Raw genomic sequence first — 11,922 nt, 5'->3', positions numbered from 1 at the left:
TCCTCCCTTCAAAGCCCTTCTGAGAGCCCACCTCCTCCAGGAGGCCTTCCCAGACTGAGCCCCCTTTTTCCTCTCCTCCTCCCCATCCCCCCGCCCTACCTCCTTCCCCTCCCCACAGCACCTGTATAAAAGTTTGTACAGATTTATCACTCTATTTATTTTACTTGTACATATTTACTATTCTATTTATTTTGTTAATGATGTGCATTTAGCTTCAATTCTATTTATACTGACGACTTGACACCTGTCCACATGTTTTGCTTTGTTGTCTGTCTCCCCCTTCTAGACTGTGAGCCCGTTGTTGGATAGGGATCATCTCTATATGTCCTCAACTTGTACTTCCCAAGCGCTTAGTACAGTGCTCTGCACACAGTAAGCATTCAATAAATATGATTGAATGAATGAATGAAAAGCAAGTAGACAAACAAAACAGAGAAGCAGCGTGGCTCAGTGGAAAGAGCCCGGGCTTTGGAGCCAGAGGTCGTGGGTTCAAATCCCGGCTCTGCCAATTGTCAGCTGTGTGACTTTGGGCAAGTCACTTCACTTCTCGGGGCCTCAGTTCCTTCATCTGGAAAACGGGGATGGAGACTGTGAGCCCCACGTGGGACAACCTCATCACCTTGTATCCCCCCAGAGCTTAGAACAGTGCTTTGCACATAGTAAGCGCTTAACAAATACCATCATCATCATCATCAAGTAAACATGTATCATTAGCATCAATATAAAGAAATAGAATTAGATATATATATATATATATATATATATATATATATGCACATTAGAAAAAGTAAAATAGGTATTAATATACCTACATGGAATAATAAATATGTACATCTATATGAAAGTGCTGTGGGGCAGGGAGGGGGGTAGAGCAGAGGAAGGGAGTTGGGGTGATGGGGAGAGGGAGCAGAGGAAAAGTGGGGGCTCAGTCTGGGAAGGCCTCCTGGAGTAGGTGAGCTCTCAGTAGGGCTTTGAAGGGGGGAATTGGGCTAGTTTGGTGGATGTGAGGAGGGAGGGCATTCCAGGCCAGAGGTAGGACGTGGGCCAGGGGTCTATGGTGGCATACACAAGCACACAGACTATCCTTTGTGATGGTGTCACGTATATTGTTCACACTGCCCGGTGGTGTCTTCACTTTAGCCTGCTTGACAGTGTGGCCTAGTGGCAAGAGCCCAGGCTTGAGAGTCAGAGGTCGTGGGTTCTAATCCCATCACCGCCACTTATCAGCTGTGACCTTGGGCAAGTCACTTCACTGTGTGGGCCGAAGTTCCCTCATCTGTGAAATGGAGATTGAGACTGTGAACCCCATGTGGGACAGAGATTGGGTCCAACCTGATTGCCTTGTATTTACCCTGGCACTTAGAACAGTGCTTGGCACATATTAAGCACTTAACAAATACCATTAGTGATATTATTCCTTATGAAACTTCATGGGGAAAAGAGTGGCTCCCTTCTGGATGGAAATAGGCCATGCTGGTCTATTCTCAGCCATGCTCCCAGTTTCCATCTGGGATGCAGTGTTGTCTGAAGTTCTCTTCTTCCAGGATCCTCCGGCCCTGAAGCAATTATTATTACTATTATTATTAATATTGTAGCATTGCAGCATCCGTCTACTCCGAATCCTGTTTCCAGTTCCACTCTTTCTGGCAGATATTTGTGTTTAATCTCTCTCATTTTATGCTGTCGATTTGTTCCCAACCCATAGCAACACCACGGACACATCTCTCCCAGAAGGCCCCACTCTCCATCTGCCATTGTTCAGGTAGTGGATCCACAGAGTTTTCTTGGGAAAAATACGGTAGTGGTTTACTATTGTCTCTTTCCATAAACTTGAGTCTCCACCCTTGACTCTCTCACTTGCCACTGCTGCCCAGCATGGAGGAGTTTTGCCTTGTAGCAGATAGCCTTCCATTCAGTAGTCACTGGCCAAGCTAGGAATGGAACGAATAGACCTCTGCTTAACTCTCCCCCCTGTAGCTGAGACTGGTAGAGGACTGGAAACTCTCCAGGTGCCATCCTGAGGGGGGTCTAATCACTCATAAGCCCCCTGAAAAGACATTCAATTCACTCTCACGCTCAATAAATACAGTTGATTAGTGAGTCAGTCGGTCAATCGTATTTATTGAGCGCTTACTGTGTACAGAGCACTGTACTAAAAGCCTGGGAGAGTACAATATAACAATAGACATATTCCTTGTCCACAACGAGTTTACATTAGCAACGGGGATTGATCGACTTGATTCCCTTCTCCAGAGTTGTCCTTCCTTACTCAGGATAAGATTCCAGAAATAATAATAAGAGTAATAATTATGGTATTGGTGTCAAGCACTATTCTAAGCACTGGGGTAAATCAGATCTAGAGAAATAGAGTGGCTCAGTGGAAAGAGCCCGGGCTTTGGAGTCAGAGGTCATGGGTTCAAATCCTGGCGCCGCCACTTGTCAGCTGTGTGACTTTGGGCAAGTCACTTCATTTCTCTGGGTCTCAGTTACCTCATCTGTAAAATGGGGATTAAGACTGTGAGCCCCCCGTGGGACAACCTGATTACCTTGTAACCTCCCCAGTGCTTAGAACAATGCTTTGCACATAGTAAGTGCTTAATAAATGTCATTATTATTATTATTATACCCCCGGCCCACGTCATCCCCCTGGCCTGGAATGCCCTCCCTCTGCCCATCCGCCAAGCTAGCTCTCTTCCTCCCTTCAAGGCCCTGCTGAGAGCTCACCTCCTCCAGGAGGCCTTCCCAGACTGAGCCCCTTCCTTCCTCTCCCCCTCGTCCCCCTCTCCGTCCCCCCCATCTGACCTCCTTCCCTTCCCCACAGCACCTGTATATATGTATATACGTTTGTACATATTTATTACTCTATTTATTTATTTATTTTACTTGTACATATCTATTCTATTTATTTTATTTTGTTAGTATGTTTGGTTTTGTTCTCTGTCTCCCCCTTTTAGACTGTGAGCCCACTGTTGGGTAGGGACTGTCTCTATATGTTGCCAATTTGTACTTCCCAAGTGCTTAGTACAGTGCTCTGCACATAGTAAGCGCTCAATAAATGCGATTGATGATGATGATGATTATTATCTAATCAATATAATCAGATTGGACACAGTTCATGTCCCACATGGGGCTTAGAATCTAAATTTGAGGGAGAAGGATTTAATCCCCATTCTCCAGATGAGGAAACTGAGGCTCAGAGAAGTGAAGTGACTTTCCCAAGGTCACACAGCAGAGAAGTGGCGGAGCTGGGATTAGAACCCAGGTCTTTCTGACTCCCAGCTCCGGGCTCTTTCCACTAGACAACAGTGCTTCTCACTATATTAAAGACAGTAACCTTGAAAATAGTATTTATGGAAACACAATTATCCCCCTTTGAGTTGTTAAGCAATTTATTCAATTAAGAGAGGTGAATAGCCGAGATGCTGAATAGAAATTCCTGCAGCAAGATATAATCCAGTCTTAGGTTCTATGCCATGAAAGCACTTTTTCTCGGTGGAAAACTAGACACCAGCATCCGAGAGCATGGTGATTCAAATTTAAGATTTAGCATATCATTGCATGGGTGATTTGGGATATGCAAAAAAAATGCAGTCTTCATTATCATTAGTAGCAGTATATTTAAGGCTTCACTCCGTTGCAGATATCGATGGAGGACACCAAGGTTGCGGGCTTGTGAGACGGGAAGGATGGTAGTGCCGTCAACAGAGATGGGAAAGCCCCTTCCTTCCTCTTCCCCTCGTCCCCCTCTCCATCCCCCTCATCTTACCTCCTTCCCTTCCCCACAGCACCTGTATATATGTATATATGTTTGTACATATTTATTACTCTATTTATTTATTTATTTTACTTGTACATATCTATTCTATTTATTTTATTTTGTTAGTATGTTTGGTTTTGTTCTCTGTCTCCCCCTTTTAGACTGTGAGCCCACTGTTGGGTAGGGACTGTCTCTATATGTTGCCAACTTGTACTTCCCAAGCGCTTAGTACAGTGCTCTGCACACAGTAAGCGCTCAATAAATACGATTGATTGATTGATGGAATTTATTAAGCACTGACTGTGTTCAGAGCACTGTACCTAGCGCATGGAAGAGTACAAAATAATAGAGTTGACAGACGCATTCCCTGCCTACAATGAGCTTACAGTCCAGAGGGGAAGACAGACATTAATATAAATAAATAATTCATAATGTGGTGGTAGTGTTTTGTTTTGTTCTCTGTCTCCCCCTTCTAGACTGTGAGCCCATTGTTGGGTACGGACTGTCTCTATATGTTGCCAACTTGCACTTCCAAAGCACTTAGTACAGTGCTCTGCACACAGTAAACACTCAATAAATATGACTGAAAGAAATACAATTGAATGAATGAATAATAATGGTATTCGTTAAGTTCTTATTATGTGCCAGGCACTGTACTAAGCGCTGGGCTGGATACAAGCAAATCAGTTTGGACAAATTCCCTGTCCCATGTGGAGCTCACAGTCTCAATTCCCATTTTACAGATGAGGCAACTGAGGCATTGAGAATTGAAGTGACTTGCCCGAGGTCACACAGTACCAAACAATCAATCGACCATTGGCATTTGAGCACTGTAAGTTCATTGTGGGCATGGAATATGTCTATTAACTCTGTTGTACTCTCCCAAACACTTAGTACAGCATTCTGCACTGCAGTGTGGCTTAACGGAAAGAGCCCGGGCTTGGGAGTCAGAGGATGTGGGTTCTAATTCTGGCTCCACCACTTGTCCCGCTGTGTGACCTTAGGCAAGCCACTTCACTTCTCTGGGCCTCAGTTCCCTCATCTGTAAAATGGGGATAAAGACTGTGAGCCCAATGTGGGACAACCTGATTACCTCCTATCTACCCCAGCACTTAGAACAGTGCTTGGCACATAGTAAGAGCTTAGAAATATCATCATTATTATTATTATCGTGCACTCAATGAATACCATCAATGATGATTCAGAGCACTGTATTAAGCAGATGGGAAAGCACAATACGGCTGAGTTGCTAGAAATGATCCCTACCCACAGAGATCTTACAGTTTAGGACACCTCTCCACACCTCTGATCCACCAGACCAGAGCTCTCCCCATTTTCAAAGCCCCCCTAAATTCCCACCTTGTAGTAGTAGTGTGGCTCAGTGTAAAGAGCCCAGGCTTTGGAGTCAGAGGTCATGGGTTCAAATCCCGGCTCTGCCTATTGTAAGCTGTGTGACTTTGGGCAAGTCACTTCACTTCTCTGGGCCTCAGTTACCTCATCTGTAAAATGGGGATTAAGACTGTGAGCCCCAAGTGGGACAACCTTATGACCTTATCTCTACCCCAGTGCTTAGAACAGTGCTTGGCACATAGTAAGCGCTTAATAAATGCCATAACTATTATTATTATTATTAGTAGTAGTAGTAGTAATAAAGGTGGTGTTCCTGGGTCCATCTCTGTACTAAGCACCAGGGTAGATACAAGTTAATCAGGTCAGACAAACTCCCTCTCCCACTGGGGGCACAGAATCTAAATCAGAGGGAGAACAGGGAATGAGCATGGCATAGTGAATAGAGCGCGGGCCTGAGTGTCAGGAGGTCATGAGTTCTAATTCAGGCTCTGCCACTTGTCTGCTGTGTGACCTTGGGCAAGTCGCTTCACTTCGCTGGGCCTCAATTACCTCATCTCTAAAATGGGAATTAATACCGTAAGCCCCACATGGGACAACCTGATTACCTTGAATCTACCCCGGTGCTTAGAACAGTGCTTGGCACATAGTAAGCACTTAATGAACACTATAATTGTTATAACAGGTGTTGGACCTCCATTTTACAGATGAGGAAACTGAGGTGCAATGAAGTGTAGTGACTTGCTTAAGGTCACACAACATCCAAGGGGCAGAGCTATGATTATATCCCACGACCTCTGACCTCCAGACCCCTGGTTTTTCCAGTACTTTCCAAGAGCTTAGTAGAGTGCTCTGCACACCGTAAGCGCTCAATAAATACGACTGAATGAATGAATGAATGAATTAGTAGACATTCCTTCCTCAGTAATCAGTCATCTGTATTGACCGCTTAGCGTGTGCAGAGCACTGTACTAAGCGCTTAGAGGAGGACTATAGAACGATAAACAGACACAGTCCTTGCCCAAAACAAGCTGACAGCCTAGAGTACAGTCTACAGTTAATATCATTCTAAATGCTTGGGAAGTGCAAATTAAAGTTAATCTTACCTTTCTCTCAAGGAGCCTACATTCTCTAAGGAGACTGAAAAATATTTTCTCTGGGAAGCTTTCCTTGATTTAATTAGCAGTCGTTCATTCAAGTGTGTTTATTAATAATAAAAATAATATTTCGTGTATTTGTTAAGCGTTATGTGCCAAGCGCTGTTCTAATTGCCAAGGTAGATACAGGGTAATCAAGTTGGGCACTGTTCCTATCCCGCACGAGGCTCACAGTCTTAATTCCCATTTTACAAATGAGGTAACTGAGGCATTGAGAAGTGAATTGACCTGACTAAGGTCACACAGCAGACAAGTGGCAGAGCAGGGATTAGAACCCATGACCTTTGACTTCCAAGCCTGTGCTCTTTCCACTAGGCTATGCTCAGTGCTTACTGGGTGCAGAGCATTGTACTAAGCACTTGGAGAGTAAAATACATCAATAAAGAAAGAAAATCCCTGCCAACAACAGGCTTACAGTCTAGAGGACAGGCTTACAGTATTATTAGTGCTTATTCATTCATTCAATCGTATTTATTGAGCACTTTCTGTGTGCGGAGCACTGTACTAAGCGCTTGGGATTTATGGGCATATATATAGTTTCATCTATTTGTATTTTTATTCATTCTGGTATTTCATGCTGAGCATTTGTAAAGTTTTCTTTTATATGTTCTTTTTCTTCTGTGTTTCTTCTTCCTGTTCTCTCTCGCTCTATAAATCACCTTGGTCTCTCTTTATTCCCCCCCTTTACCAGTGCTTAGTACAGTGGCTGGCCCACAGTAAATGCTTAACAAATACCATAATAATTTATTACTTATTTACACTGTAAGTACTTGGAGGGCAAGACCAGTTATCTTTCAAGAGCTTAGTATAGTGTAGTGCACAGCACTCAGTAGGAGCTCATTAATTACTATGGCTTAATAATTAAAATGATAGCAGTTATGGAGTTTAAGATTTTACTTTGTGCCAAGTGCTGTACTAAGCACCTGGTTCGATACAAGATAATCAGGTTGACCACAGTCTTTGATCCACGTGGGACTGGGAGTGGGGGATAGCGAGAACAGGAATTAAAGCCCCATTTAGCAGCTGAGGAGACTGAAGCACAGAGAAGTTAGGTGACTTGCTGAGGGTAACCCAGCAGGCAAGAACAAAATGGAATTAGAACCCAGGTCCTCTGCTTCCTGGGCTAGGGCTCTTTCCACTAGGCCACATTGCTGACTGAATGATGGAGCCAATCACTCTTATATAGCTCTTATGGTCTAGCCTTCCTGCCATCTCAAATTTCCATATATTCATTTTCATTGAACTTTATTATGCACCTTGGCAGGCTTTTAAGATAAGATAGTATTCTCCCTTAAGGGGACTCTTCTTTTTTTTTCTGCCCTCTGAGTTTCGATTAAAAAGCTCTGCATAATTTTTGTGGTATAGCGTAGTGTTTCCTTATTTCCAAATGCATAACGAGACTATTTCAAAACAGCCAACACCAGCTGAAGAATCGCATGGTTTCACAACCTAATTATAAGCATTCAGTGATCTCTGATGCCATGGAAAAGCAAATAAATGCGTTTTCTTGGTGATGGGATGATACTTCATACTAGGGAAGCTATCGACACGTCGTCTGTTGCTGAACTGTACTTTCCAGCGCTTAGTACAGTGCTCTGCACACAGTGAGCACTCAATAAACACGATTGAATGAATGAAGGAATGATCCTTCGTTCTTTGGCATAGGGTGGGATCTTAAAGAAGAAGCGTGGCTTAGTGGAAAGAGCCCGGGCTTGGGAGTAAGAGGTCTTGTGTTCTAATCCTGGCTCCGCCACTTGTCAGCTATGTCACTCTGGGCAAGTCACTTCACTTCTCTGTGCCTCAGTTTCCTCATCTGTAAAATGGTGATTAAGACTGTGAGCCCCACGTGGGACAACTTGATTACCTTGTATCTACTCCAGTGCTTAGAACAGTGCTTGGAACACAGTAAGCGCTTAACAAATACCGTTATCATTATTATGATTATTTCCAGAGCTGGTCTCCTCCTTTAGACTGTAAACTCAGTGTGGGCAGGGAACATATCTACCAACACTGCTCTATCGGACTCTCCCAAGAGCTCAGCACAGTGTTCTGCACACAGTAAGAGTTCAATAAATATGATTGATTGACTCTGGAACTTATGCAAAAGACCAACACTCTCTCCACCTTCAAAACATAATCAATCAATCATCGTATTTATTGAGCACTCACTGTGTGCAGAGCACTGTACTGTACTGTACTAAGCGCTTGGGAAGTACAAGTTGGCAACATATAGAGACAGTCCCTACCCAACAGTGGGGTCACAGTCTAGAAGGGGGAGACAGAGAACAAAACCAAACATATTAACAAAATAAAATAAATAGAATAGATATGTACAAGGAAAATAAATAAATAAATAAATGAATAGAGTAATATGTACAAACATATATACATATATACAGATGCTGTGGGGAAGGGAAGGAGGTAAACATCACGTCTCCTCCACAAAGCCTTCCCCTATTAAGCCTGCTTTTACCTGGCTCTCTCTACTTCCTGCATTGTCTGACCTCTTGATCCGCGACCTTTGGACATTTGATTTTTTGCCCCAGCCCCACAGAACTCACGTACATATTTTTGATTCCTACATTGTAAATTATTCATTTGTTCATTCATTCTACCATATTTATTGAGCACTTACTGTGTGCAGAGCACTGGACTAAGCGCTTGGAAAGTAGACTACAACAATAAAGAGAGACAATCCCTGCCGACAAGAAGCTCACAGTCTAGAGCCGGGGAGATAGACCTCCATACAAGTAAAATGGGCATCAATACAAAAGAGAATTATAGATAGATCTCCCCCTCGTCCCCTTCTCCATCCCCCTCATCTTACCTCCTTCCCTTCCCCACAGCACCTGTATATATGTATATATGTTTGTACATTTTTATTACTCTATTTATTTATTTATTTTACCTGTACATATCTATTCTATTTTATTTTGTTAGTATGTTTGGTTTTGTTCTCTGTCTTCCCCTTTTAGACTGTGAGCCCACTGTTGGGTAGGGACTGTCTCTATATGTTGCCAACTTGTACTTCCCAAGCACTTAGTACAGTGCTTTGCACACAGTAAGCGCTCAATAAATACGATTGATTGATTGATTGATTAATGTCTGTCTCCCCCTCCAGACTGTATCCTCATTACGGATTGGAAATGTCTTCACTCATTCTGTTTTATTTTTACTCTCCCAAGCGCTTAGTACAGTGCTGTGTGTATTATAAGGCAAACAGTGTGGCTCAGTGGAAAGAGTATGGGCGTGGGAGTCAGAGGTCATGGGTTCAAATCCCAACTCCGCCACTTGTCTGCTGTGTGACTTTGTGCAAGTCACTTCACTTCTCTGGGCCTCAGTTACCTCATCTGTAAAATGGGGATTAAGACTGTGAGCCCCATGTGGGACAACCTAATCACCTTGTATTACCCCCGCCCCCTGCCAGTGGTTCGAACAGTTACGCTTACATAGTAAGCGTTTAACAAATACCATTATTATTATTATTATTATTATTATAACCAATCAATACATACAATTGATTGACCCTGAAATGTATTTTAAAATATTAAAAATGATACTAAATGTGGAATTTGTTAGGCACCAGCACTGGGCTGCTTAATAACAATAATAATAATAATAATATTGGTATCATCATCATCAATCGTATTTATTGAGCGCTTACTATGTGCAGAGCACTGTACTAAGCGCTTGGGAAGTACAAATTGGACTTAATACTTAATACTTAAGTATTAAGCACTTTCTATGTGCCAAGCACTGTTCTAAGCCCTGGGGGTGATACAAGGTAATCAAGATTGTCCCTCATGAGGCCCACAGTCTTAATCCCCATTTTACAGATGAGGGAAGTGAGGCACAGAGAAGTGAAGTAACTTGCGCAAAGTCACACAGCAGACAAGTGGCAGAGCCGGAATTTGAACCCATGACCTCTGACTTGCAAGCCCATGCTCTTTCCACTGAGCCATATTCTTAACACTCTCACTGTCGTCTGTCTGTCCGTCCCCCTCTCTTGACGGTGAGCTCCTAGTGAGCCAGGAATGGGGCTATCAACTCTACTGTCTACTGTCTTCTCCCAAGTGCTTAGTACAGTGCTCAGCACACAGGAAGCGCTCAGTAACTACCGATAATGGGGGTAGATAAAATCCAATCAGATTGGATGCAGCTCCTTTCCCCCATTAGACTCCAGCTCAAATATTTTTTATTATATAATTGTGGTATTTTTTAAGTGCTTACTGTGTGCCAGGCACTGTTCTAAGTAAATTGGGTGGGACACGTCCCTGTCCCAAATAATAATAACAATAATAATAATAATAATAATAATAATAATAATAATAACTTTATTTAAGTGCTTATTGTGAGCCAGGCACTGTACTAAGCACCAGGGTGGATATGAGCAAATCAGGTTGGACACAGTCCCCGTCCCACATGGGGCGCACCATTTCAATCCCCATTTTCCAGATGAGGGAACTGAGGCCCAGAGAAGTGAAGTGATTGGCCCAAGGTCACACAGCAGACAAGGGGCAGAGTTGGGATTCGAACCCATGAACCTGTGACTCCTAGGCCTATGCTCTAAGCACTACGATATACTGCAATTTCCACCTCTTCAACGATGGCTCAGCAGGGATTGCATCAGCTCTCTTCAGGATGTGGGGTTTTGCTATGCATCAATCAAATAATCATAATAATTATGGTTCTTTTTAAGCACTTAATACATCCAAGTTAGGTCCTAAGCTCTTGCCTAGATGCAAGTTAACCAGGTTGGACACAGTCCCTGTCCAACATGGGGCTCACACTCTTAATCCCCATTTGACAGATGAGATAATTGAGACCCAGAGAAGTGAAGTGACTCGCCCAAGGTCACACAGAGAAGTCAGAGTCAGAGTCAGAGGAGTCAGAGGTCAGGGGTTCGAATCCCGGCTCCACCACAAGTCTGCTGTGTGACCTTGGGCAAGTCACAACTTCTGTGAACCTCAGTTCCCTCATCTGTAAAAATGGGGATTAAGACTGTGAGCCCCACGTGGGACAACATGATCACATTGTATCCCCCCCAGCGCTTAGAACAGTGCTTTGCACATAGTAAGCGCTTAACAAATGCCATTATTATTATTATTATTACAGAGAAGACGCGGTGGAGCTGTGAGCAGAACAGTGCTCTGCACACAGTAAGTGCTCAATAAATACGATTGAATGAATGACTCCCAGGCTCTTTATCCACTTGGCCACATTGTTTTCCTATGCATTTACTGAGTGCTTACTGGGCACAGAGCACTGTACTAAGCGCTTGGGAGAGTCCAATAGAACAGAGTCCTTCAGATTCCCAGGCCCATGCTCTATCCACTCGGCGTGGGAAGCAATGTGGCCTAGTGGAAAGACCATGGGCCTAGGGGTCCCTGAGAATCAGAGAACCTGGGTTCTAATTCTGGCTCTGCCATTTGTCTGCTGTGTGACCTTGGTCCAGTCACTTCACTTCTCTGCGCCTTCATCTGTAACATGGGAATTAAGACTGTGAGCCCTATGTGGGACAGGGACTGTGTCCAATGTGATTATCTTGCATCTACCCCAGTGCCTACTACAGTGCCTGGCACATAATAATAATAATAATAATAATAATAATAATAATAATAATAAAATAATAATAATGGTATTTATTAAGTGCTTACTATG

At 43.3% G+C, this 11,922-nt stretch overlaps 1 non-coding gene across 1 annotated transcript; it reads right to left on the bottom strand.

Moving 5' to 3' along the window:
* Window positions 1-1,889: 1,889 nt before the first annotated feature.
* LOC119926435 lies at window positions 1,890-2,027 on the bottom strand. Its single transcript, XR_005450311.1, has one exon. It is a non-coding gene; the product is annotated as a small nucleolar RNA SNORA7 (small nucleolar RNA).
* Window positions 2,028-11,922: the final 9,895 nt, after the last annotated feature.

Source organism: Tachyglossus aculeatus, chromosome 3 (genome assembly GCF_015852505.1).
Source record: "Tachyglossus aculeatus isolate mTacAcu1 chromosome 3, mTacAcu1.pri, whole genome shotgun sequence".
Taxonomy (NCBI): Eukaryota; Metazoa; Chordata; class Mammalia; order Monotremata; family Tachyglossidae; genus Tachyglossus; species Tachyglossus aculeatus.
The sequence above is the reverse complement of the archived record's forward strand: the minus strand, read 5'-3'. Positions and strand labels throughout refer to the sequence as shown.